Raw genomic sequence first — 16,767 nt, forward strand, 5'->3', positions numbered from 1 at the left:
TCTATCCAAACTAACACGTTAGTACAATCACTCATCCCACCTGGATTAGTGCACCAGCCTCCCTGCTGACTTCCCAGCTTCCTGTCTCTCCCCACTCCAGTCCACACTTCACTCTGCCACCTGTTTTTGCCCATTGCCCATCCACCTCTGCCTAGAACAAAAACTCCTAGCCATTGGCTTTAAAGCACTCAATCACCTTACTCTCTCCTACCTCACCTTACTTCTCTCCTACTATAACCCAGTCCGCACACTTCGATCCTCTAGTGCTAACCTTCTCACTTTGCCCCTATCTTGCCTGTCTCACCTCTGATCCCTCATCCATGTCCTGCCTCTGGCCTGGAATGCCCTCCCACCTCAGATCTGTCAGGCAATTACTCTCCCCCTTTTCAAAGCCTTTTTGAAGGCACATCTCCTCCAAGAGGCCTTTGCAGACTAACTCCACTTTTCCTCATCTCCCACTCACTTCTGCATTGCCCTGACTTGCTCCCTTTGTTCTTCCCCCTCCCATCCCCATGACACTTATGTACACATCTGTAATTTTATTTTATTTATCTGTATCAGTATCTGTCTTCACCCCCATCTAAACTGTAGGCTCATTGTGGGCAGGGAATGAGATGGTTTATTGTTTCTCCCAAACATTTAGTACGGTCCTCTGTACAAAGTAAGCACTCCATAAATGCGATTAAATGAATGAATGATTACGTGCTTAGAGCATGCTGATTCCCAAAACTCACTGGAGAGTCCAATGGAAGACCTATCTATATGAGGTAATTTAAAACATTCAGTTATTAAATCAAATCAATGCTTTGATTGAGTGCTTACTGTGTGCAGAGCACTATACTTAGTGCTTAGAAAAATATAATAGAGTTGGCACGAGTGACACCAGCCCACAGTGAGCTCACAGTCTTCAGGAGGAGACAGACATTAAAATAGGTAGGGGATAGGGGAAATAGTGGAGTATAAGGATATGTATTTAAGTGCGGTGGGCTGGAATGAGCATTAAAGTGCTTAGGATTATCGACCATATGCTTAGTTGATGCAGAAAGGATGGAGAAAAGGGAAAATGAGAGCAGAGAAATGAGGGTTTAGTCAGAGAAGGCCTCTTGGGGGAGATGTACTTTTAGACGGGCTTTGAAAGTGGAGAGAGTAGTGAACTCTCAGATATGAAGGGGGAGGGAGTTCCAGGCCTAGGGAAGTTTTGGTGACAAGATATTTATTTTGACTACTCCTGCAAATATTTTTACATTTGTCTCCCCTGTTAGAGTGCAAGCACCTCATTGGAAGGGAAAGTTGTCACTTTATCCTGTACTTCCCAAGTATCTAGTACAGTGCATTACCTGATGTGGGCACTAAATGAATGCTCCTTTGATTCCCAGTACTACTACTGGAGTGAAGGTTTACTGGAGAGCACAAGGGCAGAACCTACTCAGATCACAAAGTAGACAGTCTTTGGTGGTGGGGTAGGGTGGGGAAGTTTATAGTGTTGGGGCCAAAGTGAAAAAAGCCTAGTAGCTCACACACTGCCACACAGTGGAATACATTTTTTTGCCCAAACTGCTACTTTCATTGCACGGTCCTACTTTTCATTGCACTGTCTGGTGGATAGAGCATGGGCTTTGAAGACAGAAGGACCTGGGTTCTAATTCCAGCTCCACCACTGGTAAGCTGTGTGTCCTAGGGCAAGTCACTTAACTTCTTTGGGCCTAAGTTCCCTCATCTGTAAAGTGGGGAGTAAGACTATGAACTTCATGTAGCACATGCATTGTGCCTAAGCTGATTATCTAAATAATCATTATGGTATTTGTTAAGTGCTGATTATGTTCCAGTCACTGTACTAAGCTCTGGGGTGGATACAAGCAATTTGGGTTAGATGCAGCCTCAATCCCCATTTTACAGAAGAGGGAACTGAGGTCCAGAGAAGCGAAGTGACTTGCCCAAGTTCATATAGCAGGAAAGTGGTGGAGTTGGTATTAGAACTCATGATCTTCTCACTCCCCAGTCCGTGCTCTATCCAGTACTCCATGCTGCTTCTCATAAGTGTTTGAATTTACCCCAGTTTGTATCTATCCCAGCTTGTATCTGGAATTTGTGCAGTATTTAAGTGCTTACTATGTGCCAAGCATAACAAATACAACTAAAAATATACTTACTATTACAATTTTCTTAACCATATAACTAATTCTAATTGCTATTTGAGGTTGTTATAAACAGGAGAGGACCTGTTTGTTTGGATGCAGTGAGCCCATAGGACTTGGAGAGATTATGCTATCCTGAGCAAGAAGTTTAGCCCTATGCATTCCCTCTCATCTGTAGTGGCTGGCCACTTTGGGTGCAGGCTCAGGAAGTGGGACCCTAAACATTTATTAAAAGATGTTGCGGCAATTTACCTTGTTAATCTTGAGGTGTACTAGCTGAACATATTCCTGACAGAGCAGAACAATAATGAGAATTGTAGAATTTGCTCATCACTATTTGCCTAGCACTGTACTAAACACTGGGGTTGATACAGGTTAATTAGATTGGACATAGTTCCAGGACCATATGGGGCCCCCCAATATGAGTAGGAAGGAAAACAGCTATTGAATTCCCATTTTACAGGTGAGGAGACTGAGACACAGAGAGTTAAGAGACTTGCCCAAGGTCACATAGCAGTCAAGTGGTGGAACCAGGATAAGAACCTAGTTTCATTGCCTCCCAATCTTGCACTCTTTCCCCTAGGCCATGCTGCTTTGGCAGAATGCTGAAAATGGCAGAATGTCACAGGTAGGACCCTTGGTAGCCTATTCAATAATTCATTGCGAAGTTCACTTGAAAAAGGGACTAGAACCACCTGCTACCATGTCTATGTGCAAAGAGTGAGGAAGGAATTGTCTTTTCAGCCACCGTTACATGCTGGATAAAATCTCACTATCCATAGCTCAAATACTAATCAATCAATGGAATTCCTTGAGCTTACTGTGTGCAGTGCACTTTACTAAGCATTTGGGAGAGTACAATGCAGATTTGGTAGACATATCCCCTGCCCACATTCAGTCTAGGGAAGGAGCATGCAGTTTAGAGGACTAAAGGCAGGTTAATAGACTCCAACAATGCAATTTAGCAGGACACAAACATAGCAGGACACATTTAGCAGGCACAAACCAGACTGGCGAGGCACAATTAGGAAAAGGGTTTGGCATCAAAGTGGAGACAGGCCCCCAGTGGAACAAACTCACTAGTACAATAAAGACCTCTCCTTAAATACAAACAATACTGAAGGAAATGCCAGTCATACTTCAGTCTTTTTCTTTCCTTTTCACATAGGATCCCACCAATAACAGTATGTTCAAAAATAAAGTTATCTATATGCAAATATCTCCATATAGATACATATGCTAATATGTCTGTAAATATGTGTGGCCATTCTCGTTATAATAGTCTTAATTTAGCATTCTTTCACAAGAGCCTTATTGAATTTTAATGCCAATATTTCAGCATTACAGTCTATAAGCACTTTCCTCTCTCTACCTTTGAAGCTTTGACTTAATAGAATGATTAAAGCTCATTTCAATTTAGCATTCGGTAATGACAGATATATTAGCAGGAAGTGTCTTTTGTTGAATAGTATATGAAAGATAGCACTTTTAAAATTAAAAATATGCTACTGAGTTAGCATATATATACTAAAAATATTTGGTACATGTTTAAATTGTTAGTTGATTATACAAATATTTATTGTGCTTTTTATCACTGCTTAAAAACATATTCATATTGTTCCAATCCTTTTTTGGATCTTGAGAATGCACTGCTGAGCTTTTAATTTTTTCTCTGAGATACAATAATTTGTTAGACCTATTTTACTTAATATTCTATTTCCACAGAGCTAAAAAAAGCACTAATCTGGTAATTGCAGTCCTCATAAGAAGGGAATATGCCTACCAATTCTGTTGAGCTGTACTCAAATGCTTATTACAGTGCTCTGAAAACAGTAATGACTCAATAAATACAATTAATTGATTATTCTAAACGAAAACAATTCATGGCTGATGTAGTTTGTAGTAGTATTCATTTTAGGCTCTAGATGGCAATGCATTCTAAGGAATCAGGATAGTTTATGAATAATTTTAACCATTTTATAAAAAAAGTATATTTCTATTTCTTTTTTCCACTTGGGTTTTAATTAACTTTATTTAGATTAGAGAGTCTTCAAATAGCAAATGCTTTAGCACATAATGAACAGCCTGGGTATAAACACAATATGGACCAGATAAGTCACTTGTCTATAACATATTCAGGCCAAACTCTACTCATTATGTCATAGGAATTTTTACATTTTTGAAAAACCAATTGCTTTCTCTTTCTCTCTCTTTCATTTTCTCTTCCTAAACACAAGCACACACACCCATACCTACCCACTCTCTCTTTTTACTTATTGCTTATTCAATTATAATGCTAGTTTGTCTTCCACATTAGATTGAAAGCCAAAAGCAGAGATTATGATCATTCAAGTGTTAAATTAGCATTTACAAAGAGTTCAGACTCTAGTAGGCACTTGGAAATAACCAAAGATAAATTGAATAAAAGGCCACAAGGAGGACAAAAATAGAAGCAGGTGGCTTAGTGGATAAAGCTTGGACCTGGAAGTCAGAAGGACCTGGGTTCTAATTTTGACTCTGCCACATGTCTGCTGTATCACCTTGGGACAGTCACTTAAATTCTCTGGGCCTCAGTTACCCATCTGTAAAGTGGGAATAAAGAGTGTGAGCCCAATATGGGACATGGGCTGTGTCCAACTTGATTAACTTTGTATCTACCCCAGTGCTGTTCTAAGAACTGCTTAGAACAGTGCTTGGCACATAGTAAGTGCTTAACAAGAACCATAGTAATTATTATTAATAGAAACAAATTAACAATTAAACAATCCAGGTAATTCTGGCAATTAAAGACTCAGATTCACAAGATTACTCAGGTCAGAAGGTGATTCTTTTATCCCCTCCCTCTGAAGTTACTCAAATACTCAAGTTTTTAGAAGCTGAACTCACCTTCACAGGTCTTCTAGACTGTAAACTCCTCCTTTAGACTGTAAACTCCTAAAGACTGTAAATTTCTGTGGGTGGAATCTTTTCTATGGATCCAAAACTTGCCTGTGTTGGACAGCAGTGGCACTGGAGAAGGTCAAGGGCAGAGACTCAAGTTGACTGCGCAGAAGGAAGCAATGGTAAACCACTTTCATATTTTTACCAAGAAAACTCAATGGATATACTACCAGAATGATTGCAGATGGAGGTGGGGCATTCTGGGAGAGATGTGGCGTTGTTATAGGTCGGAGATGACTTGATGGCATAAGACAAGATAATGGTATTGTATGCTCCCAACACTTAATACAGAGCTCTGCTCATATTAAGTGCTCAATAAATAAAATTGATTGATTCCTTTCTCTTGTTGAGGTAAAGACTTGGATGCCATTGGGATTGGCAGCAGGGTGGTGGGAGGGGCTTAAAGCCTCAGACTCATGAAAAGCCCAGCCCTGGCCATAGGGCTATTAATAATAATGTATTTGTTAAGCGCTTACTATGTGCAAAGCACTATTCTAAGCACTGGAGTAGGTACAGGGTAATCAGGTTGTCCCACGTGAGGCTCACAGTTAATCCCCATTTTACAGATCAGGTAACTGAGGCACAGAGAAGAACTGAGGCACACAGCTGACAAGTGGCAGAGCCGGAATTTGAACCCATGATCTCTAACTTCCAAGCCCGGGCTCTTTCCACTGAGCCACACTGCTTCTCTATTAGGCATCTCTCATTCCCAGGATCACCTCTATAACACTTTGTGAGGGCAGAGATTGTGATTTCTAAGTACACTGTAAACGCCCAAGCACTATAAACACTTTATGAACAGATGGCACTCAAATCTGTGGAAGGAAGAGAATAGAAAAATCTACCACCTGCTGCCTCCTTTCCATCACCTGCCTTTCTAATTCAGGAAATAGTCCTTTTGCCCAGCTCTATCAGGGGCATGGCTACCCCACTGAATAGCTCATTCTACTTTCCAGGAATACCATAAAAGATGGAAAGGGAGCAGGGTTTGGAGAAAGACCAGTGATGGTCCAGGAAAGCTGTAGCCTGTCTGGAATCTGACCCTGAATTGCACTTAGTGATTAAGGTAACTGTTAATAATAAGGTGAATGTTAGGAGTGCTTTACAGCTACCTAGTGGGCAGAAAGGTTTGACATAGAACTGTAGGTCAAAGTCACATTGACTGTGATGCCACCATACCACCTTTAATCATTTGATATTCACCCCACCCTCAGCCCCAAATACTTATGTACATTCCCATAATTCTCCCCTTCTAGACCATAAGCTTGTTGTGGTGCTGTTTATTGATATATTGCATACTTCCAAGTGCTCTGTGCACAGTAAGTGCTCAATAAATTTGATTGAATGAATGAATAATTTATTTTTATGCCTGTTTCCTCCTATAGAATGTAAGCTCATTGTGGGCAGGGATAGCTCAACAGATTCTATTATACTGTATTCTCCTAAGTGCTTAGTACAGTGAGTGCTCTGCACAAAGTAAGTGCTTAACATATACCATTGATTGATTGATTAATTAGGTGCCAAAGAGCTCTTTGAAAACAATACTTTGATTATTGTATATTTATATCCTAATTAGTTCATCTAAATCCTGGCAAATGTTCTGAAATAGCTTTATCCTACTTGATCATGTACATTATACATGTTTGTTCTCTAGCTAATCTGTGCACTATGATCCTTCTTAATCTGTGCACTATGATCCTTCTTATGCCTGCATCTTGATCCAGTTGGCATGGCAACTGGCAGTAAATGAAGTCTCAGAAACACCAAGGAATGATGAAGCTATATGCATATACAGACACAGGCAGAGAGCTAGATGGGCCATGTCAAATTGTCTCCCCATGAGCAGTTGACTGTCTTCCGTGGCATCCAGTTGTGTTTGCTTTGGGAGGGAAGCCCACAGCTTTCCATAGGATCATTCACTTAAAGGAAAAACAATGAATTAATGTTTTCTTACTGGGTAGCAGTTTTGAAGGAAAGACCCATGAACATTAACTTATTTTGAAAGCAAAACAAAAAAGCACAGAAAAAGTCACAGCCCCTTTTATCTCTGAACCTGAATTAATAACTCTGTCAATTATTAAGCATTTACTATGTGCCAAGCCCTCTGATAAATGCTGGAGCAGTTACAGATAACAAGATATGACTTCTCCCTGACCCCAATTCTCCACCACTGTGGATGGTACAATGCAAGTTTTTTCATGGTGAGCGGTGATTGTGATGCAATACCAGATACAGACAAGCACCACATACTGAGAAATACGGATACAAACTTACCATTAGAGGGAGCACAAATTTATAGCTTCAGAAGCAAAGACTGAGATCAATTAATCAGTCAATCCCTAGTATTTGTTGAGCTACTATTGTAATAATTGTGATTTTTTTTTAATGGTATTTGTTAGCCACTTACTATGTGTGCCAGGCACTATTCTAAGCACTAGAGTTGATACAAGATAATCGGGTTGGACATAATCCCTGTCCCACATATGCCTCACAGTCTTAATCCCCATTTTACAGATGAGGGAATTGACACAGAGAAGTGAAGTGACTTGCCCAACATCACACAGTGGACAAGTGGTGGAGCTGGGATTAGAACCCAGCTCCTTCTGATTCCCAGGTCCGGGCTTTATCCACTAGGCCATGCTGCTTCTATGTTAAGAGTTTACTATGTGTCAAGCACTGTTCTAAACACTGAAATAGATACAAGCTAATCAGGTCCCTCAGAAGGTTCATAGTTTAAATAGGAGAGAGAATAGGTATCGAATCCCCTTTTTACAGATGATATAATGGAGGCACAGAGAAGTTAAGTGACTTGTCCAAGGTCACACGGAGGCAAGTGGTAGGATTAATTTATTAGATTAGATTAGATAGGCTAGGATTAGAACTCAGGTCCTCTGACTCCTAGCCCAGGCTTTTGCCAGTAGGCCAAACTGCTTGTCTTCTGTGTGCAGAGCACTGTATTAAGCATGTGGGAGAGTACAGTAGAGTGAATAGACATAATCACTGCTTTCCAGAAACTTACAGTCAAGTGACTGTGGTTCTTGTATTTATGCCAGTGCTGAGCATCAGGGAAATTTTAGTCCCTTTTAACTACATTTCAGCTAAGTTTAACTGGACCAGATTTCCACTAAGAAATGCAGTGTGGAAAGGTTATCTCTATTGCTGGAATGGTTATTCAGTTACACATAACAAAGAAGGATCTTAAGATATTTGCTTCAGCCACTTGTCTCTGGTGGCTTGTTTTGGGCATTTGCTATTAGTATTAGACATAGTTTTATTCCCTCAAATTGTTAATGCTTCACTGTCAAAAGTGCGCAACAGTCTAACAATATATGTTTTGGTGGCTAGTAGAGGGCATGTTATTTAATTTTGACCCCATGCCAAGACTATTCATCTCAAAAATCAGGGCAGGAGGACATGGGGAGTATAGTATGACTCACAAGTGCTGGCAAGTATTTAGGGCTTTGTTTTTCTAAATCATATACAGGACCAGGGCTTTCAGCTGTGAGGTACTGTACAATTAGATTATATAAAACTGAAATGAGGAAGACGTTCTGTCATTTATAGTGAGCTAATGATGCCTACCTTTTAATAATTTAGAAGATAGCAACAAGAACCAGTCAGGGAATTATATAGTTTAAGCGTATTTCACACACTTTTAGTGTACCACCAGTGAAATGAATGAGATAAGCAGCGTGGCTTAGTGGAACGAACATGGGCTTGGGAGTCAGAGGTCATGGGTTCTAATCCTGGCTCCACCACTTGTCAGCTGTATGACTTTGGGCAAGGCATTTAACTTCTCTTTGCCTCAGTTACCTCATCTGTAAAATGGGGATTAAGACTATGAGCCCCATGGGGCAACCTGATTACCTTATATTTACCTCAGGGCTTAGAACAGTGCCTGGCACATAGTAAGTGCTTAACAAAGATCATCATTATTGTTATTATTATTATTATTTTACTATCATCACTATTCTAATTGCTCTAATGAGTCAAGGTATTTATCAGTATTCTTAACCATGAAGGTATTTATTACCAGTACATTATATTTGAAGATATACTTTCAATAATGAACACGAATTACTACTATTGCAAATAACTATTATGGACTACTGTTGCATAATGTGCCTTGTACCACTTGTACTCATAGCTCTTGAAGTATACACTTTGTGTATTGTTTAGTTGCAAATGAATGAGCATAGCTTATGGAGCTCTCATTGAGTGCAAACCACTGTAATAAGCATTTGGGAGAGTACAATATAACAGGGTTGGTAGACATATTCCCTTCCCACAAGGACCTTACTTACAGCGTAGAGCTGAAAAAGTTCTTTTTACTATCAGAATAAGTAGGTCAGGATGCATTTCTAATTTGCCAGACACTGTTCACTACTTTTAGTTTGGCTAGGGTGTACCTACTGATAGAATTTATTAAGCACTTACTGTGTACATAAGACTGTAGATGGTGCTTGGAAAGTACAATGCATTAGAATTGTTAGACAGGATCCCTGATCATAAGGAGCTTACAGTCTACACAGTAGCTTACAGGTGTTTCAATTTCTTGGTTGGGAAAAAGAATAAATCCTGGGACTGTGTGAAATTGAAGATGATCTAAGAAACAAACAAAATAAAGCTGGCTAATAAGTGTTAGTCATAATGTAAGTAAACTAAACAAGATTGAAATGTTCAAGGGACTGGCAGAATATGGGTGTAGGGGAATTAGATTTTTAAAAAAGTGATGAATGAGTCACCCAAACTGAACAAAACCTTTGAAAGATTAAATGTAAGGAAGATCGGAGTCTACTGGATTGTAGGTCAAAGCCTACTGTCACAGAGCAATGCCCAGCTATGTGGTTGCAGATTCAATTTGCTGAATTTGAAAGGAAGGATAATTGGCTATTTACTTTGAGTGGAACATTAGGCTATGGAGCATAGAGACATTTCCAATTTAAACTTTGCTTAGAGCATGCAAAGAAATCCTTGATTTGAAATTCACACCTTGGGCATCACTGAATGTTAGACACCACAAAGCACACACACATTATATTAGTGAAATAAAAGTACCATGCAAGACAGCTGGTTGCTGAAAAATTGAAGACATTACTCCTTGCTATAACCTATTTTATGGGGAGTGATTAATGATTATGGTATTTCTTAAGCACTTACTATGCAATAAATGCTGTACCAAGCAAGCCCTGGGGGAGATACAAGACCTGCAGAGCATTGCTAGAACCTACCCTTTCCTTTCCATCTAAAGTGCTACCACATAAATCCAAGCACTTATCCTATATCACCTCTAAGAGGAAGAACAGGTTTTGAGTCCCTATTTTACAGATGAGAAACTGAGGCACAGAAACGCTAAGTGACGTACCCAAGAACACACAGTAAGAAAGTAGCAGAGCAGGAATTAGAATCCAGGTCCTCTGACTTCTAGGCCTATGCTTTTTTCATTACGTGATGCTACTTGAGAATGAGATTTTAGCATTATGAAAAATATAATTTGGCATCAATGACTGCAATGAACATTCACTGTATAGTGGAACTATTTTGCATTCCAATCACTGAGCCCCTCAACTTTGAGTGGAATCTTTTTGTACATAGAAGTCCTGGCTAAATAAGGGCCATCAGGTAGTCCATTTCAATAAAGGTGTGGCTTCAGAGCAAGTCATGAAACCAGACAATCTAAGATGTCTGCTTTAGAAGAGTCTTTGATTCGAACACTGTCTGATCATGCCCTTCCTCACAGAGTCAGTTCTAATCCCAGCTCTACCACATATCTGCAGTGTGACCTTGGGTAAGTCACCTAACTTGACTGTGCCTCAATTCCTCAACTGTAAAATAAAAATTCAAAACCTGTTGTCTCCTACTTAACAGTGAGCCCCATGTGAACTTGATTATCTTTTATTTACCACAGCACTTTATGGTACTTGGCAAATAAGTAAGCACTTACTAAATACCACAATTACTGTTCTGGTAAGTCATAATCTAATTGCATTAGTAGAGATACTGCTCACCAAAAAGATGACATCAGAAAATGTTATAAGAATAAATTCACAGTGAGGGATCAGTTAGGGAGGAGAAAAGGGAGGAAACTATAAGTACCTCGTGATTTTGATATAGTAAAAAGGAAACTCAAGAGAATTTGTCTAAAATCAAAATGGTGAGTCAAATCAAAATTGACAAATGAGAAGAAAAAGTCAGGACTTTAATAACAGCAACTTGATGTCTGCAGGTGGAAGCAACAGTTTTGTGTGTATTAAGTGTGTGATTTGTGCTATTTTGAATTGCAGAGGCTAAGAGGCAGGAAATGATCTCTATGGTTACAAATGCTCAGATATCTAAGTAAAATGTTTATTTGTAGTTTTTAATGATGAGACTGAAACAGTAGAATTCAATAATACTTTCAGGTAAACAAACTCATGAACGTTTTATTCTGTCATTCTCCATTAGATTTTCTGGAGGAAAAAAAGCTGCTAATTTCAGATTTCTAGGCTGCATTTCACTGTTTTTGCAAACTGCAATAGTTCTGAAACATTTAGTCCATAATGGATAATGGTAAAACTTCAACAATCTTTCAGGTAAAGGAAAAATAACTGAATTTCCTCAAGCTTGATGGGGGTCCTCCATTTTATGGAAAAAAAATACACTTTGTATCTGGGCTCATATTGTATATGTATTGGTGACATTTGACGGTCAAATTGTTTGGGCTTTTTCCTGCTAGATGATCCATTAAAATAGGATCATTATGTATATGTATTCATTCTGTCTTCTTTATGCACCAGGATAATAGCATTTTAGGTTGAAGCATATTAAAACATTAGCTAAATCTATCAGTCACATGTAAAACCATCTGCCAGTCAATTCTCAGAGATTATCATTATCCACATTCACACCAGGTACAGTCCATATGGAGGAAAAAAATGCTAAAGCAAGGATCAGTATGCTTCAATTTCTTTAAAAATATCTCAAGTATTTTTCAGCTATTTTGAATACCCTGACATTTTCCTAACCAAATATATTGATTTGACTTTTATCTTACTGGACATCTTTCATTTTTATCCAATGAAAAACTTCGATATATTTAGCAGAAGTAGACTTACAGTGAAGCTGATTCCTAGCCTGTTGTCTCACCATCATGTTAATATATTTTTACATAAATAAATGTGTTTGACTTTTAGCCTAGAAAGTGCTACTGAGTTTCAGGCCAGGGATGTTTGTATTATGTTCTTGCATAGCTAGAGTGTTATCGCAGAAAATAAAGGACAGGAGTGTGTGTATGTGTTCATTTATTGTTTGAGGCATCTTATATCATGATAAGATGGGAAGCATGGTCTAGTAGATAAAGCATGGACCTGGGAACCACGTGATCTGGTTCTAATCCTGGATCTGCCACTTGCCTGATGTGTGACCTTGGGTAAGTCACTTAACTTTTATATACCCCAGTTTTTCAACACAAAATGGGAATTCAATACTTGTCCTGCCTCCTACTTAGACTGAGTCCCATGTGGGACAAAGACTGTTTCTAAGATTAATTGTACCTACCTTAGTGCTTAACATATAGAAAGCTCTTCAAAAATACCATAAAAAAGACAAAAAATACCTTTTAGAAGTACAATAAAATAATAGAACTAAATCCATACTTAGCCACATATATTGGTGTTGCCTAATATACATTCATTGTTTTGCCTTATGCCAACGAGTCTCTCTGACCCATAGCGACACCTTGGACACATCTCTCCCAGAATGCCCCGCCTCCATCTGCAATTGTTTTGGTAGTGTAGCCATAGAGTTTTCTTTGTAAAAATACACAGGTGGCTTACCATTGCCTCATTCTGCGCAGTAAACTTGAGTCTCTGTCCTCGACTCTCTCCCATGCCGCTGCTGCCCAGCATAGGTGAGTTCTGATTTATAGCAGATTGCCATCTGCTCGCTAGCCACTGCCCCAAGCTAGGAATTGGTAGGCCTCTGCTTGACTCTAGAGTACTGGAAACTCTCCAGGTGAGACCTTGAGGGGGAAAATAAAAATTTATACATGCATGCATTCATTTCTATAGCCATCAATGCACGTTCCTACCCAGTAAATTATGGCTATGACAGCCTGGGTAAAACAGCATATTTGGTATGTCACTGTTGCAAACATATTCCCCAGAAAGCTAAGGCACTTGTTTTCGGACAGAGAATTAGAGCCATGGTGATCCACTAAGTCCCTATTTTGTCCAACATGATGGAGAAGATAGTGACAACTGAAGTGGTTGTGGCTGTGGCAAGGAAGGAACTCTGTTCAGCTCACTAGCAGCCAGGCTGTTGAGCAGGAGGTGGGGGCACAGATACACTCAGATGGGGCTGGGGAGATGGACATATAGACATATATGAACACAAAGCTGAAGTGGTGGACATGCAGAGAGATGGAGATGTAGACATGCTGAGGGACACACACACACAGAATCAGAGATGTAGAAACATATACATATTAACAGGACTAGGGATGTGGATAGACACAAACACACACATGGGGTTGATATGGTGAACATACATACATCATGCTCATCAGTGGTATTTAGTGAACGCTTAGTATGGGAGAAAGAGACTGACAGAAACACAGAGGAAAGAGACTTTTGGGGTATTCATCCAACCAGAATCTACCTCCTCCCACACTCATATCCGATCCCAACAATTCACGCCTTACTTCATCTGCCAATGCCAACTTTTTATTTCATTGCACAAGTTTAATTTGGGTTGGGCATTTGAGGGAAGGATATTCTTGGCTAGGTGATGAAAGAAAGAAGGCAGGAAATATCTGTCAAGTGTATATGTGTGTGTATATATATACATATATGAACAGCCCTCTCCTAGGCCTGAAGACAGTTGGGGAGTTGGGGCCATAAATTAACCCTTTTAACCTTCAGAGCTTGATGAGATGACCAAATGACACCATAGCTGGTGTTAGAGACAGGCAGGAAAAGCTAAGTTACCACACTGGCCCTGTAACTTGGTGGCCTGGTTGAAGGGCAGAGAATCTCCCTCTTGGCCTCAGAGCCCAGCCTATACAAGGAGAGCTTCAACCCAGCCCTGGAACACTGGTAGCAAGAAAACCCTCCAGTCATTTCATAAGCCCTCACTGGCTCAAGTAAGGGCCAACTGGTTAATGGGGAGACAAAAAAATGGGGAGACACTGAATCACTAAAGCCACTATGACAGCTCCTTTTCTGGCTTCAACAGGTGTGGGGAAGAGTGGGCTAATCACAGCTGTCCTAAAAGCCATGAAGACATAGCCAGTGGCATCAACTCAATCAGTTCTGGTGTAATAACCACCACCTTTACCCCCTGGAGTCAACATTCCAATGAGAAGCAGGGTAGTTCAGTGGAAAGAGCCTGGGTTTGGGAGTCAGAGGTCATGGGTTCTAATCCGGATCTGCCACTTGTCGGCTGTGTGACTTTGGGCAAGTCACTTAACTTCTCTGTGCCTCAGTGACCTCATCTGTAAAATGGGGATGAAGACTGTGAGCCCCACATGGAACAACTTGATCACCTTGTATCCCCCCAGTGCTTAGAACAGTCCTTTGCACATAGTAAGTGCTTAACAAATACCAGCATAATTAATAATTAATTAATTAATAATACTTATGCCCCAGCATCCAGCCTGACACACTAAGGAAATCAAATGAAACCAGATAATCTATCCCACCTTCATAAAGGCCTTAGATGGGAGCTTCTTCTTAAGCAGCAGTAAAAGCAGTCACATTTGTTGCTCTCAAATATCACTAACAACCATGGTTTTTCTTAAGCAGTTACTTTGAACCAATCACTGTTCTAAGGTCTGGGGTAGATAGAAGACAAGCAAATCAACAGCAAACAAGCAAATCAGTCCCAGTCCCACAAAGAATTCAGTCTAAGATGGAGGTAGAACAGGATTTTCAGCCTCCAATTTACAGATGGGGAAACCAAATTACAGAGCAATTAAGTGTCTTGTCCAAAGTCTCACAGCAGGCAAGAGGTAGAGCTGGGATTAATGTTGGTATTTGTTAAGCGCTTACTATGTGCCGAGCACTGTTCTAAGCGCTGGGGTAGACATAGGGGAATCAGGTTGTCCCATGTGGGGCTCACAGTCTTAATCCCCATTTTACAGATGAGGGAACTGAGGCACAGAGAACTTAAGTGACTTGCCCACAGTCACACAGCCGACTAGTGGCAGAGCTGGGATTCGAACTCATGAGTCCTGACTCCAAAGCCCGTGCTCTTTCCACTGAGCCACGCTGCTTCTCCAAGCTTAACAAATACTATTATTATTATTATTATTATTATATTGATGAATCTTAAACCAAATAAGATATGAACCTAGGTCCTGTGACTGCCAGGTCTGGGGTTTTTACACTAGTCCGTGTTGCTTCCATCATGGCTGCACTGACAGTTCCAGTGTGATAGACTCTTCCATGAGTCTTCAGCCTAATTGAAAAAATATCATCTGGCTGTCCTGGAAACCTGAAGGGCCTGGAAGAGCCAATCTTGATCTGGTTGCCCCCACCAGTCACTGCTTCCCAAGCTCTACCCATGGGTTCCTGGGTGCAGGGTTAGTGGCAGTCCATGCAGCCATCCCAAAACTATGCTGAGTTCTGGCCAGGTGGAATGTGAGCCTCAGATGCCATCACCTGGGTGTATTCTGCAATACACTGTTTTGCAGACCTCCCCTACTTCCCACCAGGGCCAGTGGAAGGGACTGCTGAGCCCAGGCCAGGGACTCAGTAAGCAAGGAGCTTCACTGGTCGGGTCATTGGAGGATAATAGGCTGAGAAGTGCATGTATCTATATGTGATTTCTTTGTGTGGGCACGTTTTTATGCCTCTATGTAAGCTGTGGTTAGGAAAGGAGTTGTAAGGAGGGGATCTCACCTAGGAAATGAAAGACTGCCAAGTATGTGGTTAAATATGTTTTTGACTCAATATCAGGGCCTAGGTCTGTGTCCTCCTTGATCTATGGCCCAAACTTTCTTTTGGCTCCTGTTTCTTGCTCTGCTCTTACCTCTCTGCTTGTACCTCATTTCTTGGTTTGCATTTCTATGTGCAAGTTGCTTCATTTCTTTGCTTATCAATGTAGGTGTTCTAAAGTGGCAAAATGCTATGAAGTTTTGTAATATTTGGATTGTGAAAAATTCCACCACGTCAAACGAGTTCAATATTTGTTTTACACTTAGAAACATAATTCCCTATTAATATCCTCTCTAACCCTTTAATTATGATCACATAATCTATCTATATACATATAGATAGATATATTGCATTTTGAATTGTCCCATATAAGCCATTTAAGACTATATGAATGAAAGAAATCGAAAAATGTGCTATCATTGGTTCTTTCTTTTCAGATTATGTGAAGGAACGGTCTTTGGCTTCAAATGCTACAAAGAAATAGCTTCATGCTGACCTCTGGTGGACATCTACTCCACTGCACCCTCCCGACCGAAACTAATGTCACGGAGCTGTTTCTCTTGATTATTTCTGTGGTGTTTGTAGTATTTCATAAACTTCTTCCAAGCCTCGTCCACCTGGAGTGGGAGTTTTAGGCAAAGTGACGGTTTAGGTAACTTAGGAGGAGGTTTGGGCTAGCCTAGAAGTGGTAAACACCTGCCTTTACCTGGAACTCAGTTCTATCAAGTCTCTGCACCACTCTAGATGCTGCCATCTCCAACCAGAGGTGAAAGAAA

The 16,767-nt window shown here is 40.3% G+C and overlaps 1 long non-coding RNA gene across 6 annotated transcripts in view; it reads right to left on the reverse strand.

Moving 5' to 3' along the window:
- Nucleotides 1-16,767, reverse strand: part of LOC103170346 — a 62,486-nt gene that overhangs the window by 6,260 nt on the left and 39,459 nt on the right. For 2 of the 6 annotated variants that reach the window (XR_003762571.1, XR_003762570.1), the window contains one exon: nt 13,033-13,074. The exons of the other annotated variants lie outside the window; for them this stretch is intronic. This is a non-coding gene — a long non-coding RNA (uncharacterized LOC103170346). Of the gene's footprint in view, nt 1-13,032; nt 13,075-16,767 lie in introns of those variants that run through there. 6 annotated transcript variants of the gene reach the window in all.

This window comes from Ornithorhynchus anatinus, chromosome 10 (genome assembly GCF_004115215.2).
Source record: "Ornithorhynchus anatinus isolate Pmale09 chromosome 10, mOrnAna1.pri.v4, whole genome shotgun sequence".
Classification (NCBI taxonomy): Eukaryota; Metazoa; Chordata; class Mammalia; order Monotremata; family Ornithorhynchidae; genus Ornithorhynchus; species Ornithorhynchus anatinus.